Here is a 12,370-nt window from a genome sequence, read left to right as displayed (position 1 = left end):
TTAAATATATACAATTTTATGCAATTTTTATTTTTCAAAAGGGAGACATAGTTAAGGTTGCCAATTCTGTTGTAGTAAAGACTTGAGTTTGTTTAAATACTACAGAGAAATATTACAGAGCAAAAGGAGAGGTTGAGAATAGAGGAAAAGAGTGGAGAATGAAAGAAAGGGCTTAGGAAGGGATTCATTCAGTCATTCAACATATGTTTAAGGAAGGACCACCGTAGTTTTTGCACCATATAGGTTCTGAAAACGCAGTGGTAATTTAAACCCAGCACACAGATAGGAAGACTGGGCTTAGAAGGAGGGACTCACCTTCCTCTGTGCCAGGAAGAGAGGAGGTAAGGATCACTGCTGAGGTGGATAGGTTTTTAGTGGCATGAAGGCAGAAAGCTGAGGGACTTCCTCACTGAAAATGGCCATTTTCCCTAGAGAGTAGGAAGCAAAGGCCTTTTACTATGACTGAAGGTTAAGAAGAGTAGAGAAGGTTTCAAATAATTCTTGTGGAGCATGAGGGGATATGGTGATTAATTTTATGTATAAACTTGTCTCAACTGTTCTCTGGATCTCCAGCTATTGGCCTGTCCTACAGAATTTAGATTTTCCAGCCTCTACAGTATTAGTCAATTATTTAAAATCTCTCTCTCTCTCTCTCTCTCACACACACACACACACACACACACACACACACACAATCCTCCTATTGATTCTGTTTCTCTGGAGGATCCTGGACAGCGTCCAAGGACTGAGTTGGAATTGGAAATCATGAATGTGTAGTGGCTGGCACCCATCCACAGGGTGGCAGGATTTCCTCTTGCAGCACTCAGCAACTCTAGAGTAAGAAGGCACAAAGAAGGCAGGTGCAGTTGAATTGACCAAGGGTTAGAGGTTTTCTGGAAAGTGGGATGGAAGTATAAGGGGGATAAAGAGTCATTGAATAATATATCACAGGTCTAGTCGAGGTCAGGAAAGAATTAAAGACAGAAAAGTGTTAATTGACTAGAACAACATGGAAGGGCCAGGGAACTGAAATCTGGTGAAGTTAAAAAAACAAACCAGAACAACAACAAGCAGGTATTATTATGGGTTGAGTTGTGTTCTCCTCCACCTCCCCTATAAAAAGATACATTGAAGTCCTAATTCCAAGACATATTCTCAGAATATGACCTTATTTGAAAATAGGGTCTTTATGAAGATAATGCAGTCAATACAAGGTCATTAGTATGGGCCCTAATCCAACATGATTTTATAATATATGTCCTTATAGAAAGAGGAAACTTGGACACAGACAGACATATAGACAATAGCTGTTATGTATTTAGCACTATCATGTATCAGCCTCTTTGTATCTATTTTCTTTCTATGAAAAGATACATTGAGGTCCTAATTCCAAGGCACATTCTCAGAATATGACCTTATTTGAAAATAGGGTCTTTATGAAGATAACCTTTTCTTTCTGTAGAAAGATACATTGAAGTCCTAATTCCAAGGCACATTATCAGAATATGATCTTATTTGAAAATAGGGTCTTTATGAAGATAATCTTCATCAGAAATTTATGGAATTGGTATTATATATGCCTCCATTTGACATCTGAGGAAACCGAGTTGTAGACAGGCCAAAGTATGCAAGATCACATGGCTAGCAAGCGGTGACTAGGACTTGAGCCAGATCTGACTGACTGCAGAGCCAGCTCTCTTAAACACCTCACTCTAATGAGTTCTACATATCAAATGGAGAAATTACATCTACATATCAATTGACTTTGCTGTTTTATATTCCTAATAACCTTTATATGCCCATTCTGGATACATCTTCCCAGCTTATTTTGACTAGCATTGCTCTGGACTCACTGTTATTAATCTATGCAGAGAAACTAGAGTTCCTCTATTTCTATGTTGTATGGCAAATTCTTCTAATTTAGGCTAACTCATTCAAGTCATTCATTTTTTCTGTTTAGAATGTGTACGTGCATACATGTATGCACATTCATGTGCTTGCATGTGAATGTACGTGTGTATATTAAGCAACTCTTCAGTTCAGGATATCCATCAAATAAAAGACCTTACCTATAACAGCTTTATGTTTCTAGATGTTATTGCTCTGAGAGAGCAGTTGAACACACACACACACACACACACACACACACACACACCCCTCACAAAACTTGTATCAAGTCAGCAGAATTATTCCTACCTTAAGGCCAGTTGGGGAGGTGATTTTAGGAGTCCTTCCATGTTGGAACTCCTGGAAAGGGGGTGCAGAGGCTTGGAGAGGGAATAAGTCCCTCACACCAAAAATAAAAATTACCTGAAGTTCATGAAGTGAAAATGTAAAGTGGTGAGACCAGCTTCCCTGGAGGCCACATTCAATTACCCTGATCTGTGACTACTTTCTTTTTAAGATTTGATGGAAATTTGAACTTGATTTTATCTGGATTTGAAAAATAGAGTGCATTGACTGAAGTAAAAGATGGAAAAAAAAAGAAAAATAGAGTGTAATCATTAGCTTATTTATTATAAATGTATCCTGAGGTGATTTTCCAAGGCTTCTGCTGGTGATTATTTAAAATTTACTATCACTATCTAGTCTTCTTCAAATCCACCACCTCCAACCTAGCCCAGGCCCTCATTTCTCCTGCCCAAATGATCACTAGCTGCCTTGGATAATCACAGTGGTGCCCACCTTCTATCCATCCTACATACTGGTACCAGAATAATGATCCTTCAACATCACACACACCACTCACTACCCTGTACTAAGCGTTTCAATGACTCCATGGATTTCCAACAGCAGAAAGTATAAACTCATCTGCTAGCCTATCGAAACCCTCCTTTCAAGGCCTCATCCTGGCACCCACCCATCCTTACTTCCCACAACTCCTAACATGCTTCTACATCTTCTATTCTAGTCAGGCCTATTCAATCTCTGTCCCATGAACACAACATGCTCATTTATTTACATATTATCTTATTACAATGAGGTGCTGTATTGATTTCATTTGGAAAGATACTGTAGGTACAAGATCCTACTCTATGCCAGGATCTTGGTGAGATGCTAGACCACAAAGGTGAACAAGGCATCCATAGCCATCAGATGAAGGTGACAGACAGCTGAACAGGTGATCATTTTGCATAATGATAAATGGTATATGAAGGAAGTCCAGAGAGCTATGGGAGCCCAGAGGAGAGGAACTTAACCTAGACTTTAGAGAGCAGGGAAGGACTTAAGAAGAAGTGATGCTGTAATTTTAACACATAAAACATGAGTAAGAGTTAGTTAGACAAGGAGTTTGAGAGGTAAGTGACATTCCAAGCAGAAAAAAGCAGCATTGGCAAAGGCCTGGAAGAGATCCTGATCCGTTCATGGAACATTCAGCCTGGGTGAAGTGATGAGGGGAAGAGGGGAGGGAAAAAAAGAAAAAAGAGAGAGAGAGAGAGGAAGGAAGGAAAGAAGGAAGGAAGGAAGGAACATAAGAGGAAACGTTTAGTTCTACCTATTGGAAGGCAGAGAACCAAAGAAGACAATAGAGACAATGAGACTTTTGATTGTGTTGCAGACATCTTTGCATTGTGCCTGCACCTAGCGCTCTCCTGGGCACATGGAAAGCATCCAGCAGTTGATTGTTAGTTCACCATTCTGCCTCTTCATCAGCTAGGCCACTTAACAGATTCATTTTGGCCAAGGAATGCTGTATTAGTTATTCTGTCATAGCAAGACAAAAATCTCACTGCCTGACTACAACAAAATTTAATTTCTTGCTTTCACAAAATCCATTGCAAGTCCAGGTGACACTCTGAAGCAGCTTTCCTTTATGTGGCGACTCAGTGGTACAAGATTCTATACATGCTTCTATAATCACTTCAGGAGTGGGAAGAGAGAATGGAGGGTCTCATTCAGACAATTAAATAGTCTCATCATAAAATGTACCACTTCACCTCACAATTCATTGGCCAGAATAAGTCACGTGGTCTGTCTCAATAGCAAAAGAAGCAAAAGAGAATGGGGAAGTGGAATCCTTCAATGTGCTCAGAAGGAGGAGAACCAGCTAGACTAACATTAGCTGAGTAAATGCTAAATTTCACTTAAACAGATTTATTTATGATATGGACTGAACGTTTCTGTCACCCCCCAAATTCTAATCACCAAGGTGATTATATTAAGAGGTCTTTGGAGTTGGTTAAGTCATGAAGGATATACCCTCCTGACTGGCATTACTATCCTTATAAATGAGGCCCCCAGAGAGCTGCCTTGCTGCTTGCACCATGTGTGAAAACATACAGAAGGCACTATCTATGAGGAACAGGCTCTTATCAGACAGCAAATTTGCTGGTTCCTTGATCTTGAACCTCCCAGCCTCCAGGACTGTGAGCAATAAATTTCTATTCTTTATGAATTACACAAAACACTTTGGTTGGTGAAAAATAGTTTAGGTTGTTGCAAAAGTAATTGTGGTTTTGGACCATGAATTTTGAATCATTATAACTAGGCTCAAACACATCTTTATTAATCAAAATAGGAACCATTACAATTGATATAGGAGTTAAGAAGAAATTACTTAGACAGATAGTAAGGATATGGGAGGCCTCAATAAGGCTTTTCTTTTTAATGAAAAACAGCTCCAAATTATTTTCCTTTCTAACGAAGAGCAGCCTGTAAAGTTGAGCTGCAGACGTAGATACCAGCAGTTGTGCCAATCATGTTCAAGATGGTGGCTCCATCTTCCCTTCTCTTTGTCAGCCACAGGTACAGTAAGAAGCAGACAAGGTGGCACCAATCAACTAGAATACCCATTTGCATAATAAGATTAGGGTGGGGCGACCTATGCACTCCATAGACGTCATGCACTATGTAGACGTCATAACTTCTTCCCCATGCACTATGTAGACATCATAACTGATCGAACCAATTTATGAGCCGTTTGTAAATCAGACACTGCCTCCTCAAACTGGACTATAAAACTCGACGCATTTGCACCAGCCAGTCCTTTTTTTCCACTTGGAGACCTTCTTTTGGGCATTCTCAACATGAGGAAGTTTTTTTTCTCTCTCTTTTCTTCTTTTTCTATTAAACTTTCTGCTCCAAAACCCACTCCTCATGTGTGTCTGTGTCCTGAATTCCTTCTTGATCGAGACCAAGAGCCAGGGTATATACCCCAGAAAATGGAGCTGTTTCACAATCAACACATTTTTTGCCAACGAGAAATAAGTTCGTCTATTCCTGTAGCATAAAAATCCATGCTTTGGGATTCGATGAACCCTTGGAAAGCATTTTCTGCATCCTGCAGGTTGTGGAAGCATTTTCCCTGCAAAAAGGTGTCGAGATGCTTGAAGAAGTGGTAGTCAGTTGGCAAGAGGTCAGGTGAATATGGCAGATGAGACAAAACTTTGTAGCCCAATTTGTTCAACTTTTGAAGTATTGGGTGTATGACCTGTGGTCACGCATTATCATGGAGAAGAAATGGGCCCTTTCTGTTGACCAATGCTGGCTGCCGTCATTACCATTCTTGGTGCATCTCATCAATTTGCTGAGCATACTTCTCAGATAAAATGGTTTCGCCTGGATTCAAAAAGCTGTAGCGGATTGAACCGGCAGCAGACCACCAGTGACCATGACCTTTTTATGGTGCAAATTTGACTTTGGGAAGTGCTTTGGAGCTTCTTCTCCATCCAATCACTGAGATGGTCATCTCTGGTTGTCATATAAAATCCACTTTTCGTCGCACGTCACAATCCAATTGAGAAATGGTTCTCTGTTATGTAGAATAAGAGAAGACAACATTTCAAAACGATGATTTTTTTTTAATTTTCAGTCAGCTCATGAGGCACCCAGTTACTGAGCTTTTCCATCTTTCCAATTTGCCTTACAGGCCAAATGACTGTAGAATGGTCAATGTTGAGTTATTTATCAACTTCTCGTGTAGTTATAAGAGGATCAACTTCAATGATTGTTCTCAATTGGTCATTGTCAACTTCTGATGGCCAGCCATTAAGCTCCTCATCTTCAAGATTCTCATCTCCTTTGTACAACTTCTTGAACCACCACTGCACTGCACGTTTGTCAACAGTTCCTGGGCCAAATGTATTGCTAATGTCGTGAGTTGTGTCTGCTGCTTTACAACCCATTTTGAACTTTAATAAGAAAATTGCTCTAATTTGCTTTTTGTGTAACTTCATTTCTATAGCCTAAAATAAACATAAAATAAACAGCAAGTAATAAGTAATTAGCAAAAAAATAGATAAAGTGAGGGCCCATTAAAATAATGTATAACAAAACCACATTTGTTTAAGAATGTATATTCCAATATCAAACCACAAATTCCAGCAATACAAAACCCACAATTACATTTGCACTAACCTAATATTTTGTTATAACAGCTCAAACAGACTAAGACAATTCATGATTATTTGTGCTAAGTTGGTGTGTTGACTATTGTATTGAGAAAGGCAACTACTCAAATATTTAGGCCTAGACTCTTTTGTCACAGTTGTTTTCCCTGACTGGAAAGTATGCCATCACCTGTTTTGGGAGTTGAGCCAACAATACTGTCATCTGGCAAAACAGTACTTTGAGCCACTGTATTATCGACAATGTTGCTATTAAAAAAACGATTTTTGAAAATTGTATTTTTTTTATGGTGTGAATAAAACAAGACAAACAGCCAAGTGACAGATCCAGGACAGACCTACCGCGCTCTGTAGATCTTTGTTATCAGATGAAGATTTTCTTCCTTTGTGTCCTTTGATGGGCAGTTCAGCTATTTCCTTGAATTAGGTTATTGTAAAACCTAAGTCACATCCATTGTCCAGTTCTATCTACATTCCTATATACAAACTCTATGAAGTTATATGCCAAACATACATCTGATGTGTGTTCCCAGAATTGGTGTCTAACAAGCCAGTTCCTGAAAAATGACCCTAAAAGCCTTTTGAGAATACACGCAGGTTACATGGAAGACTGAGAGAGGCCAGTTAGCATTAGCTTCCTAATTCACCTCAAATATGGATGCTTAATGTATATTGATTATTAGAAAAATAAGGTATCCTTTTTTGTCTATCCTAATATGAAAAGTTTCAAAGTTTGATTGTATTAAAGTGGGTGTGGACAAGCCAGCACACTCTGGCTGAAAGTATAAATTGGTATGACATTTTCAAAGGGCAATTTGGTAGCATCTGTCAAAAGAGATGCAACATTTATAGGGCTAGAAGTTTTTCCTGTAGAAACATCCCCACAAATATGCAAAGATTTATGTATAAACATATTTGCTGCATTATTGCTTGTAATAGAAAAAAATAAAAAGAACTCAAATGTCTATACATACAGGAACTGAGAAAAAGATACAAAGCTGCATTTAAAAAATTAGGTGGATCTACATGTTCTGATATGCAAAGACAACTTATGCTGTATAAGTCATTTAATAAAGCAAACTAAAAAAGCATAAATCATTTGTTTAAAAAAATAGTTTTGTAATGTTAGAAAATTTGGGGATCAGTAAATGATATTAAATTAGAAAAAAGTAAAACTTTCCTTCAAGAAAATAATATACATTTTATATGTACTTTATATGTGTACATATATATTTTATATATGTGTAAATATTTCTATATATAATAAAATTATTTGAATAAAAGCTGACTTTAGAGAAAGTCCTGATCTACTCTCTAACTCAGGAAATATATTTGACAGCTCTTAATGTGACCAGCCAAGTGTAGCAGAGTGGAGCTTAGCAAAAGTCTCTGAGCAATTAAAGCTGCAGAATAATTGGCCAGGCATGGTGGCTCATACCTGTAATCCCAACATTTTGGGACACCGAGGCAGGAGGATTGCTTAGCCCAGGAGCTTGAGACAAGCCTGGGCAACATAGTGAGACCCCCTCTCCATGAAGAAAAAAGCTGCAGAATAATTAGCAGCCATGAAAGCTTCTGATGGGACCCACTCCTCTGCATTGTCGTGTTTGATCTGCTCTCAAGTCCTAATCCAAATACTCAGGGCTTTTGGGATGACAGTACAGTTCTGATCAGATGACTCTCTTTAAAACCATCCTTGGCTACCTACAGAATAAATCCAAATCACTTATTGTGGCATTCAGGGTTCTATGCTATTTCCCAACTGTAAATCTCAACCCAGTCAAAGGGCCAGTACAGCATAATGTTTAAGAGTCTAGGTTTTAGAGTGGGAATTGTTAATGGGTCCAAAAATCTAGATATGATGGATAAGCTCTAGCATTTGATAGCACAGCAGAGTGACTACAGTCAACAATAATTCATTGCGTATTTTCAAATAACTAAGAGTGGAATTGGAATGTTCCTAACACAAAGAAATGATAAATCCCTGAGGTGCTAGATGCCCCAATTACTCTCATGTGATTAGTACACATCATACGCCTGTATCAAAACATTACATGTACCCCATAAATATATACAACTTTGTTTCTTATTAGAAGATTTTATTTGTTTTTTATCTTTTTTTTTTCTTTTGATACGAAGTTTCACTCTTGTTGCCCAGGCTGTCATGCAATGGCACAATCTCGGCTCACTGCAACTTCCACCTCCTGGGTTCAAGCGATTCTCCTGCCTCAACATCTCGAGTAGCTGGGATTACAGGCACCCACCACCACACCCAGCTAATTTTTGTATTTTTAGTAGAGATGGGGTTTTGCCATGTTGGCCAGGCTGGTCTTGAACTTCTGATCTCAGGTGATCCGCCTGCCTTGGCCTTCCAAATTGCTGGGATTACAGGCATGAGCCACTGCACCGGGCCTTATCTTTAAATTATTTTATTTTATTTTATTTTATTGTACTTTATTTTATGTCCCAGGATACATGTGCAGGATGTGCAGGCTTGTTACATAGGTCAACATGTGCCATGGATATACACCTATTTCTTAAAATTAAAGAGTTCAGGCTTTAAATGCTTAGCCAGATCTAGGATTGAGTGCTCTGCCTTATTATCAGTTCAACAAATCTTAAACTATTTGTTCTTTGAAGCCAAATACACCAGTTTTTTTCTCCATATGCCCTTCTTCCCAGATCCCTGTGAGAAAGCATGAAACTGGCCTTTCCCTGAACTCCCACGTAGTTGTGTCCACACTGCTCTCAAGGCACTTGCACTTTCTTACTAAGTAGTTTGTTGTTTGTTTTTTTATGACTTCCCTGCTAAAATGTCAGCGCCATGAGGGTGGGACTCCCCCACCTTCCCCATAGCACCCAGCATATTGTTTGCACATGCCAGGCTGATAGTAAATATTTGTGGAATTAAACAAATGAATGAGTTTTCCTTTAGCAACAGTCGCACCAATTTACATATGCTACCAGCAAGTGGCAGTAGTCTCCTTTGACTCATCTACCATTCAGCACACTGCTGCTCATTAGAGCCTAAAATCATTTTACAAGTAAAGCAATTCCCCGTTTTAGATAGTTTGGCAGAGCTGAAAGTGCTGAAACCAGAACCTGATAGTTTGAGCTTTTAGCCCCAGATCTGCCTCTGATTAGATATGTGACTTTCAAATCAGTTCTTTACTTTCTGGGTCTTTTTCTGTGTCTGCAAAATGAAGGATGGCATGATTTTCAGAGTTTGACATTCTGTGATTTTCATACCCTGCAAACTCAAGACAACGAGAGCTGTAAGATTCTTGGCTCGTTGCCACTGTCACTTTTTATCTCTTGTAGGAGGTATTTATGATAAGGACATTGACAGAGGTATTTCCTCAGAAATTTTCTCTAAATGCTCTTTCCTTGTTTGGATGTAATGGAAGATCACCAGAGCCTGACCATCCCTCTCTGACTACTGTTCACTTTCATGAAGAAAACGGTTACTGATTCTTAGACGTGAAGGAAGAGGACAATGAGGGGAGGAGGCTCAGCTCAAGAACCACAGGATCAGCCAACATGGGAAGGCTGGGAATCGGCTGATTTGATTCCCAGAAGGATCTCTACTGTATCTGTTTCGAAGATTCTGCATGAAGGTGTTTTAAAAATTATATTCTGGGGAAAAGGAGTAGTTACTTTTTATAATTACTATGGTAATTCAACTCTTTAATGTTTTTAAACCACAGTCCTATCTTCATCAATAAAATACTGTCCCTAAAACACTATTGGAGAGTGGACAGCTGAGGAGAGAAGGCTCTGCATCAAAGATAGGAAGCAGGAAGCCAGAAACTGGAGCAAAATGGCAAACATTTTAGAGGCCAGGGTAACTTCAGGTAAGCATCAGGAGAGAGAAGGTCTTTCTGTGTATGTCAGGTTTTAATGGCAAGAAGGGACAAAGGGCTGCTGCATTACTTAGAAAAAAAATAAAAGATGCAAATAATTGAGGTTTTATATTTGGTTAACAGATATAATGGATATCACATTTAAAGTTTTGTTACTTAGAAAGTTGTAATAAAGGAAAATGTTATTTTGATAAAGAGTTGAACTTGGTGTAGAAGTCTGATTCTAGCTACAAGAAAACATTTTCACTCTTACTATCTTGTGGCAGAGAGTGCAAATTACTAGAACAAGGAGTAAATTTGGAATAAGAATCTCCTCTGAAAGGGAAACTAATAGGGAAAGAAAAATGTTTTTTAGTTACAAGAAACAACTGATTTAACTTTACCTTAACTAATGATATCAATGCATCTCAAGTGTGCATGAGAAAGAAACAGGAACTTTTCTGTGCATGTGCAGCAGCACTCTCTAGGAGAAAGAAACAATGTCTTAATATAATACTAAGTGAAATAAACCAGATTAAACTTCTATAGACAATGTGATCCATTGTGTTTAATTGTAACATAAACACTTAGAAAAATGAGTGGAAGAAAACAAAGTATGTTCACAGTGTTTGTGATGGAGTTTTACATAATAGGCAATTCTACTTTTCTTCTGTATAATTTTCTTTATCTTGAATTCTCTGTGGAACTTAGAGAATGTTTACAATGTAAAAAGTAAAATTAGTGTCAAGGCCTACTATGTTACTAGTGAAAAAGATAGGTATGGCTAGAGTTCTCTGGATCCTCGAAGCCCATCTTGCTGCCCATATTCCAACAGTCCCAAGGGTAGGATATAATCACAAAGATGCCTCAGGAAAAAGCCTACTTATTGCTGAATCACTGAAGTATTAGGTTGGTGCAAAAGTGATCATGGTTTTTGCCATTAAAAGTAATAGTTACTTACCCTGGTAAACTGGCCTTCTGCGTGTGAGGGGAAAGGACCCTTTTTGCCCCTTGAGCTTTTAAATGAGCTTAGACTAGAAGTAAAGCCTAAGCAGGTACAAGACAGGTCTGTTTTTTTCTCCTTGGCCCACGTTGATTTCCTTTTTGGGCAACGTCAAGGCAAATAAACTTATAAACAGGAGACCACCCTGGGCTGTCTGGTCATACCAGCTACATGAGATGCAGGGGCAGGGGAGAACACAGAACAGAGAGAACTTGCACCACACTGAATAGATCAGCCCCAGTTCTGTTCTAACTAAAATCACTTTACTCTTACCAGAGAAAGCTCTAACCCCTAGTAGGAGAGGAAAAGGGAGAAGCCTGGCCTTCCCCTAAAGCAGGGATTCCCAAACTTTGACAATGACCCCAGTACACATATACCACACACTCCCCCCCACACACAAACACACATTTGAAGTAAAGCTTTCACAAACAATACATTATCCTCACGGCTGGCTTCCTAGGTGTGTGACCTGTTATGGTAGCACAGGGTCCCGTGCTCAGAAGAGCCCCATAGTTGGTTTAATGTTCTGCTACCACTGTCTAGGAATCTTTAATAATTTTATTTTTGAACTTGTGTTTCATAAATAAAATCAAATGCAACAGTGGAGCATGCACTTGAGCAGAGGAGACACAGACAATGTGTGTTTCTTGTTGCCTCATTTACATATAGTGTTTGTGATGCCCCTGGAGAACACAACCGCAGTGAGCTGGAAATGCTTGGGAGTTCAGCAAGTCTCCAAGGAAGAAGAAGATGTGTTCCCTCTACATCTAAGGTGGGGTGGAGTAGGGTAGTGACAGACCAAACAGGTCGCACTTACCTTTTGAATGAGACCTTGTTTCACAGGCAGAAAGAATGCAATGCAATGGAATTATAAGAAATACGAAAACCAAGGAACCCTATTATATCCGACTGTGTTACTTTCCTGTATTATCCAACTAGTTATGCTGAAAATGATGACACAGAAAAAAAGGGACAAGATGCATCAACCCTTTCTCTTTCATCCTGCCTTACTCATCAGTAAACCAAAGGCAGAGACTATTTTTAGTATGTGGTTGTATGAGGAAGTGAAATAAAAACACTTCAATTCGTTTTGTGCTGCATTTCCACTGTTCTGGTAAGAGCTACAAAATACAAAGTGTGTAGTTTTGGTGATTCTGCATGTAAATTAAGTTCTTTTA

The 12,370-nt window shown here is 38.9% G+C and overlaps 1 pseudogene; it reads right to left on the bottom strand.

The window, feature by feature from the left end:
- Positions 1 to 4,506: 4,506 nt before the first annotated feature.
- LOC135277733 (histone-lysine N-methyltransferase SETMAR-like) overlaps positions 4,507 to 12,370 on the bottom strand; it is a 33,313-nt pseudogene continuing 25,449 nt past the window's right edge.

The sequence above is a fragment of the Aotus nancymaae genome, unplaced genomic scaffold, assembly GCF_030222135.1.
Source record: "Aotus nancymaae isolate 86718 unplaced genomic scaffold, 86718_ANA_hifiasm-v0.15.2.pri h1tg000004l, whole genome shotgun sequence".
NCBI classification, from domain to species: Eukaryota; Metazoa; Chordata; class Mammalia; order Primates; family Aotidae; genus Aotus; species Aotus nancymaae.
Note: the sequence above shows the minus strand (reverse complement) of the source record. Positions and strands in the feature narration are given on the sequence as shown.